Source organism: Nicotiana tabacum, chromosome 22, assembly GCF_000715075.1.
Source record: "Nicotiana tabacum cultivar K326 chromosome 22, ASM71507v2, whole genome shotgun sequence".
Taxonomy (NCBI): Eukaryota; Viridiplantae; Streptophyta; class Magnoliopsida; order Solanales; family Solanaceae; genus Nicotiana; species Nicotiana tabacum.
In genome coordinates, this window is record NC_134101.1 from 201,519,368 (window position 1) to 201,528,227 (window position 8,860).

An 8,860-nucleotide genomic window follows, 5' to 3' on the forward strand; every position below is an offset into this window, starting at 1 on the left:
TTTTACTATAATTTAAATTATAGTGCAAATATTGGATTGTCTTATTTATGTATTTAATTATAAATCTTAGAGTAAGTTGGCATATATATATATATATATATATACGTACGTACTTTACTTTAATTTTATTTACGAAAAAGGGTTAGTAAAAAAAAAGAAGAAAAAGCTACAAAACTAACGTAAACAAACTAACGAAAAGCCAAAAAAAAGAAAAGAAGGGATAAATCTTGAAAGATACAAAAAATATTATCCTAACTAATTACCGATGATCTCCTCACCACAATCCCTCATTTCCCTAACTCCCTAACTTCCCCAATCCCCCACTCTTCACGTCTGACTCCACACTAGCACACAAACCCAATTCCACAACTTCACTTAAAAACCCATGTTCCCCCATTCCAAATTCGAGGAACAAAAAATCTACTAATATTCTTCTCTATAAAGAGACAAGAGGATACTCACAGGTGGGGGGATTACATTCTATAAAGAATTAAGTAAGAAGGATCGACAGAATTTTTTGGAAAGAGACGAAGGTTCGAAGCCGACAGTGTATATCTTTCCGTTGAGGTCTCATCCGCTATTCCATCCTGTTTCGGAGCAAATCATCAGTCAAAAAAAAATCAAAAGTTGAAAGTTAATATTAAGGTTCTTTCCTTTCTCTGTTTCTGAATTAGCGCCTGGGTTCTACTTTGTTCTTGGTTGAAAATGTTTCTCTGTTCTGTACATGTTGGCTCTCACTTAAATTTGCATAATATTTTGTTTGCATTAATTTTGTATCAGCTTTTCTTATCTTTCTTTTATAAAAAAGAGGCCCAATTTAGTTTATTGTGTTATTACATTAGATGGGTGTCTTTAATAAATATTAATCAGTAGTAATTTGAGGCTAATTTTTGTCAAAATCAGTCATTGGAATTATGCACTTCTCATCTATGTTGTTAATTTAAAATCATTCAAGAGGTACATATTGGAATTAAGAATGTAAATGGGTTAACGTTTTACAGGAATTTTGTTTAAATATTTCTTTTAGCATTTTATTCCTTAATTGATGTTCTATTGCTTTGGTTCCATTTTTAAAAAAATTTCATGTTTTATGAATTAATATTATTTTAGTTTATTTAACCAAGGTTGAATATCCCTTAAGCATGAAAACGGTAATATGAAGAAGAAGGAAAGAGAACAAAAATAGGGAAATATTTTTTTTTGGAAAAGAAAAATAGAACGAGAATGAAAGGGGGAAGGGCACGAATATAAAGTGAGGGTCCGAAAACAGAGCTTAAAATCCAAAGACATCTGAATCTCTTAAAAATATGATTCAGTTGTCTAATATAGTAGTTAACCAAGTAAGTTTAATAACAATTAATTTTGAATTTCTATCACTAACCGAAACGTCATTGTTGTTAGTAATAAAAGCTCAAATGCATGTGTTTAGTGTGAAATTACCGCTTGAATTTGATTTTAGACAGATAAAATAACAAGAAATATTAGGGGTGAAAGATGAAAACTTACCAAATGTGGCCGTATCAAAACTTGGAGTTCCATCAATGAAATTCAAGCTGCCAGAAACAATGGTCTTAGTTTTGCCATCTCTGTACATCATTACATTCCAAATAGACTTTTCTATTCTCACAGTTTCAACATATTCACCTGCTTTCACATATAATTCAAAGGTACGCGTTCGCACGACCTTGGCCAAATAATTTTGATAATTAACAAAGCATGATTATGTGTACACGTACACGTGACATGATTCTTGATGCACCGAACGAAATAAGTACACGTACGCGTGACTTGTTTCAAGATAATTTCATAATTACAAATAATCAAGCAGTTAAGAGTGGTAAAGGTAAAAATACACATAGGTTCTAAAATACGTAATTAAATAATTTAATTGAGCCAGGTATGATTAAAAATGACCGTGCTAAAATCACGAAATCCGGGAATACCTAACACCTTCTCCCGAGTTAACAGAATTCCTTACCCGGTCTTCTAGTTTCATAGACTTAAAATGGAGTCAATCTTCCTTGATTTGGGATTTAAAATAAACCGGTGACCTGGGACACCATAAATTATCCCAAGTGACGACTCTGAATAAAATAAATAATCCCATTTCGATTAATGTCACTTTAATTGGAAAAACTCATATCCCCTCGGGAAAAAAGAGGTGTGAGAGCTCTGGCAACTCCACTGGTGAAAAGAACCCAGAACTTCTGGTTCAGGGTTCAGAATTCAAGCTTATAATGTGATCTATACTTGGATTTATTGATTTGATGTTATTACTGTATTTTTGGTCCTAATGTGCTAATTGTTGCATTTACCGCTTTGATATTATTTGAATTGTATTAAACTGTCTTCTTATGCCTCCCTTCTGAGTCTTTTGAATTTATGGTGCACACGTGCGCGTGACCCACTTTTCTGTTAGAAGTCATACCAATTAGAACGAGGTTGGGTCAAGTAACTAGGTCGGGTAGACTTTCGTGCTCCCGGTACGTTGTCCCCACTTCGGCTCGAGCCGTCCGCTTGGGTAAGCCAGGTCTAAATCCCCCTAGGATTTAAACCTAGAATAACATAGCCTCATGCCAGTTTCCTAGTAGGAACGTTTGTTTGCATCATGTGCATTTGACTTTGGGGACTCAACATAGGGGTTGGGTTCGTCTAGGACAGGTGTATCTGAGAATTGCAAGACTATCCTGATGCATCTTATGTATTACTTGTGCATTATGTTTGATTCGGCTTGCGCATGTTGACCGGTTTCTAAAAAAATAATAAAATAAAAATAAAAATATAAAAATTGAGGGAAAACCAAAAGGGAGAAAATTTACCCGGTTTTTCAAAAATCTCGGTATTTACCCCAAAAAGATTATTACAAAATAATCCTGAATTTTTCAAAAAGTATCATCCTATTCCTGAAACATTTACGAACTACGTGGGTCTGATTCTCACTGGATGTGAGATACGTAGGCAACCTCCATAGGATTCGGCCTCATTTTTACAAAAATAACTTTAAAAAAAAGAGGGAAATGTGTCTTGTGTTTTTTTTAAATAAAAAACAAATAAGCAGACCCAACTTCGGTTAATCCCCAACCGTTTGTGCCAGAATAGCCTTAGAGCATTTTCAAAATTGTCGAAGGGCTATTCTCGCAAAAATGGACATGTCTGTCAATTGGGCATCACTTTTACCATCATGCCCATCATGCCCATCCCGACCCTAAAGTTATCTTTGGAAGTATGAAGGGGCCATAATTGCAAAAATAGCCACCCTCTCTTAGATTTTTCTTAAAATAGATTTACATACAAAAGATTATTTTACAAAACGAGTGCATTGGTTCTGTTTTTTTGCGGCTAGTGTCAACCCTAACCTTAATCACCCATAGGTATAAAATGAGCACTATCCAGAACACACCGTTGACGGTTGTAGATGGGTTTCTACTTCAGCTTCAGATGTGGTGGTATGACTTAGGAGAAGATGGTCAGGAATGAGTCACTAAGTATTTGGGAGCCCTCACAGATATTATGAAAGTTAAACCACGCGATGATTTGATTGTGGCACTAGTGACTTTTTGGGACCTTGTTCACAATGTCTTCCGCTTCTCTGATTTTGAGCTTACTCCCACTTTAGAAGAGATAGCTGGATATTCTGGTTTTGGCAGGGATTTGAGAAACCAGAAGCTCATATTCCTAAAGGCTCCCTCTGTACACCGATTCTTTGGTCTTCTGAACATCAGTAATCAAATCAGAAAGACCAACGTAGTCAAAGAGTGTTGTTCTTTCTACTTCCTATATTCTAGGTTCGGGCAGCCAAATGAGTTTGAAATTCATGAAAAAGGCCTTAGCAACAAGTAGAACAAGGACACATGGCAGATTCACCGTCGCTTCGCCTTCAAAGTGGCGTTTCTAGGGATCATGGTCTTCCCAAACAATGAGCGGACAATTGACATTCGCATAGCCAGGGTCGTACAGGTCCTCACTACCAAAGAACATCACACTCTTGCCCTGATCATTCTATCAGACATTTATCGGGCGTTGACTTTGTGTAAGTCCGGGGCAAAATTCTTCGAAGGGTGTAATATTTTGTTGCAAATGTGGTTGATTGAACATCTCCGACATCACCCCAAGTTCATGCGGTATGGTCTGAGCAAGGACAATTTCATTGAGAGTTATAAAGATATAATAAAAGACTATAATTCTCCAAAAGGGGTGGAAGCCTGGATATCCCACCTAAGATCTTTAAATGCAAGTTAAATTGAGTGGATTTTGGGATGACTCCCGGTAAGAGAGGTAATACACATGTCGGCCTTAAAGAGTTATTTGCTGTTGTTGGGTTTGAGAAGTGTCCAGCCGTATGCGCCACAGAGAGTTCTAAGACAGCTAGGAAGGTACCAAGTGGTGCCTGATGACGAAAATTTGAGTGTGCAAGTGATTGAGCTACACCTCGAAGCCCCACTCCCTGAGGCTTTAATCCAACGAATTTGGAATGGTTGTCGCTACTTGAAAGATGATACCCAAGTTCCAGATCTTGCGAAAGGTGAGATAGATCTGGGTTATGCTATGTGGTTTGAGAAGAGATCTCGCGTGAATTGTTACACACCATATTTTTGTACATAAAAATACGCCATAAATAAATTAATGAGAGCCCGGAAGTGAGATGTCACGTCTCGCAGTAGTACATTACGACGATGTTGCACCCTGTAGTATTGTACGTTGAATTTGTCATAAGATAACTGACAACAGTCCAAGGAAAAGATTATTTTGAGATTATAAGGATTATGCTATTTCAAACAAGTAATAAGTAAATTCGTAAAGGTGAAAGGGGAAGCAAGTCAAAGAAAATGAATTTTCGTCCAAGTTTGGCATGTTGGGATAAAATACGGCTCAAGCTAAAATACTCGGTATTTATGGACTAGTACCATACAAGGTACCACATGACCATAATAGTAAGATATATAAGGTATGTGAAAAGTGAGTAATATTTTAAGTAAGTGGGAATAATTCTCAATTTTACGGGTAATTAATTAATTACCGGGTAACGGGACATTACCTAATTAATTGGGTAATGGAATTAAGGAGTCCAACGTGACAACACCCCTTAAAGCCCATGAATGACTCTTTAAGTCATTTCATTATGTGGCAAAGGTGGAAATGTGGAGATGACACATATACAACATTTGGCAAAGTTACAAAAGAAGATGAAGTACTAAGAAAGCTTAAATCAGTATCCACAAAACGTGAATTGATCTTGGTAATGCCAAAACTGAAAGCATCAATTCAATCAACATACTCTTTTGGTCAAATACAAAGGAAAGCTTTAGCAGTTCATTAGAAAAAACGTGATTTTGCCACCAAAAATCATACGAGACTACGTAATGTTATAGCAACGAGATTTTGCGATTTTAAGGGAGCACGGTGCAATCTTTCTCAAATAATATCATACGAATATTTTCCCTACTGCGATCCGTCGTTACGTGTTGTCGCAATCAACGGGTGCTAGAGGAGTTGTCAAGAGAATCGACCCAGGTATGTTAAGGCTATCTCTTCTTTCTTTTGGCATGATCCATACGATACGAACGAAATGTGAAAATGTACAAATTCCATGAATGACCCTATTCATAGAATTATTAGAGATATCTATATTCTTGAATTTTCGTGTGTCATAATATTTTATCATCTGTTCATGGGTCTCACAAGAAAAAAATACGAAAGTTGAAAAGAGTTTACTTTATGATATTACTCAAAGGCAAAATGGTCATATGAAGCTCCTAAAGATTTTATTACGTATTTTTCATGCATTTCATACATGTGCATTGACCCATGACCAGATGACGTTATATACGCATATATATATGTAAATATATGTATATGGGATATGGGAAAAAGTTATGGCGTTATATACGCATCACCACCTGATCAGCTGGTATATGATGATGATGTTGCCCACAATAGCTGAAATATGATTCAAATGGCGTTATATACGCGTATATATGTAAATATGATTCAAACGGCGTTATATACGAGTATATATTTATGTATATATATGTATATGGGATATGAGAAAGGTTATGGATATATACGCACCACCACCTGATCAGCTGGTATATGATGATGATTTTGCCCACAGTGGCCGATATGATATGATGGGATGCCCTCAGAGGCTGATGATGTTATGAAACATGTACATATGCACGACGTGACATTCATATGCATATGCATGACGTTAAAAGTAATTTATGATTTACAAAGTTATTCAGACTTACAGGTTGAGTCATGTACTCTATATTTCTTCCATGTCTCTTATGTACCTATTTATGTGCCTTACATACTCGGTACATTATTCATACTAACGTCCCTTTTGCCTAGGTACGCTGCATTTCATGCCCGCAGGTCTAGATAGACAGGTCGAGAGCCCTCTAAGTAGGCTATCAGCTCAGCAGAAGATGTTGGTGCGCTCCATTTACTTCGGAGTTGCTTGTTTGGTTAGTATGATTTAGACGAGTATTGTTTGGTATGACGAGACTCTATCCCGATCTTTATGATATTTATGTATTCTTAGAGGCTTGTAGACATATGTCGTGTACGTGAAAGATTATACGGTCTTGTCGGCCTATATTTTGAGTTTATAAATGATTATTTTGGTCTATTAGGCCCGTATGTCATGTGTATATGATGATGTAATAAGAAAAATATGTTACGTTGGTACTCGGTTGAGTAAGGTGCCGGGTGCCCGTCGCGGCCAATCGGTTTGGGTCGTGACAAAAGTGGTATTAGAGCAGTTCTGTCCTAGGGAGTCTACAAGCCGTGTCTAGTAGAGTCTTGTTTATGGGTGTGTCATGCACCATATTTATAAGTAGGAGGCTACAAGGCATTTAAGACTGCCACTCTTTCTTCTTACTCTAGATCGTGTGGTAGAGCTCACTTACAAGAATTCAAGTCCCGATCTTTTATTTTTATTCGTAATAAGATGATGCCTACGTTCAGAAAGATGATCGATAAGAGATATAGTTGTGAAAGTGTTGCTTTAGAGGAACACAACTTTGTATCATGCTTATGATAAGTAAATATAAGGTCTTCAGCAGATCATGTGCGTATTAATATGTGTAAGCCTCTTGAAAAGGAGCCTTAAGGCAAGAATGCCTATCCACCTTTATGGTGAAAGACAATGAGAGATTAAGAAGATAAATACAAGTTTCAACAAGCAAAAAAAGCAAGATGAAGAAGGGTACGAGGCGCTCAGTTAATAAAGGTTAACAACGTTTATAATTGAGGCAAAGGAACATAAGCTTTTTGAATTATATTCAACAGTAACAGAGGTATGTACAATTGGTCACACCCATTTCAGTTATGTCATGTGGGGGCTAATAGGTATAGTTAAGAGAAGGATGTGATATCAAGATCTAGCTGGGGTTAGAGTAACCCAAATTGGTAAATGGATTACTTTTATTTGTTGGCATTTTCGAAGGGTATTACAAATGTGCCAATAGATCTTCTTGTGTGACACCTAAATGGTGCACCTTAGAATATTACGATTCGATGTGAATACTAGCCGTTAGAAGATAGGCACTGAAAGCCTGGATGAGATAAATATTACCTTAAGTGTGGCTCTCATCTCTAGTAGAGCGAGGATGTTGAGCAACCCAAAGTGCCATTGGATGGAGCAAAAGGGAAGCTAAAAGCGAAAGAATGTTGTATTGAAGTTTTCACAAGAAAGGGGATATGTAGAAATATTAGCAGAGTAATGAGAAGAGAGATAAGGAAGCATTATGAATAAAGTGTGATACATGGATGAAACCGGTAGAGTGTTACAGAACCTATAGTCAAATGAAAGAAGGGACGAAAGGTGATGGACCTTAAGACAACGAAAGAGTATAGGCCATAAGGTTATATCCTCATTTCGAGAAATAAGTTCGTGATTCCAACGTGACTACCAGAGGGGAGAGTTAATCCCCAAAGTAACAGAAATCAGTATGAACTGGTAAACAAGATAAACTAAATATGAATTAGGGACTGAATGATTGGAAAATACTCGGCATCATGGGAATTTCAAATTTCGTTCCGGCGGTAATAGAATGGACCACAGAAGAAGATTCACGATGAATTCAGAGAATAGTCATTCAGGGAGACGCTTCCCTAGAGCAAGTAATGTGAGAAAAGTTAAGCTTAAGAGACTGTATGTACCAGTTACGCTAAGTGTCACCCTCGTGAGTAAGGGAATTTGTCATCCTTGGTACAGAAGAATTGACACAAGGCGAGTAAGGATCATTGATGTTGAGAAATGATGCCAAAGATGAAGAGGTAAAACATCTATAGGTAGATCCTCGTGGCTTCAGATTTTAGTACACCCCTAAAGGGGGGAATATGGAGTAATGTGGATTAAGCCAGAATTAAGTGGTTCTAGTGAATATGGAATGGTAAAGGAAGAATGCGAAAAAAAGAAAAGGGATGTGACTGAAATTATCCGAAGCCTACGTATATGTTACGATTCCAAAACATTATGCAAATACGACGTCAAGGAGATGAAGTAAAGGTTCCTACCCGAAATGTTAGTAATAGATAAGGAGTCAGTACGAGCGGTAAGTTAAAACAAAGGAAACAACCCAAGAAAGATTACACGAAAAATTGATATGAGAATAGGCCAACGAATAGTTGGTGGTTGATTAAGAAAAAAGCCTAGTTATGGCGAAATAGGAAGTTACAGATGAGTCAGCAGATCATGCAAGATAAAAATAGTAAAACCCAACATAGTGAACTCAGCCTCACAGTGACGTCATTGTAATACTTAAGAAGTATTCAGATAGGAATGAAAGTTAGTGCCACTAGGAAAGCAATCAAAATATCAGTCCAGAAGCAACCCTACAAGCACAAGGGCATG

General features: G+C 36.9%; 1 long non-coding RNA gene across 1 annotated transcript; it reads left to right on the plus strand.

Annotated features, from left to right (window-relative positions):
• Window positions 1-460: 460 nt before the first annotated feature.
• Window positions 461-8,427, plus strand: LOC142176632 (uncharacterized). The gene is made up of 2 exons (XR_012705328.1): window positions 461-645; window positions 6,352-8,427. It is a non-coding gene; the product is annotated as an uncharacterized LOC142176632 (long non-coding RNA).
• Window positions 8,428-8,860: the final 433 nt, after the last annotated feature.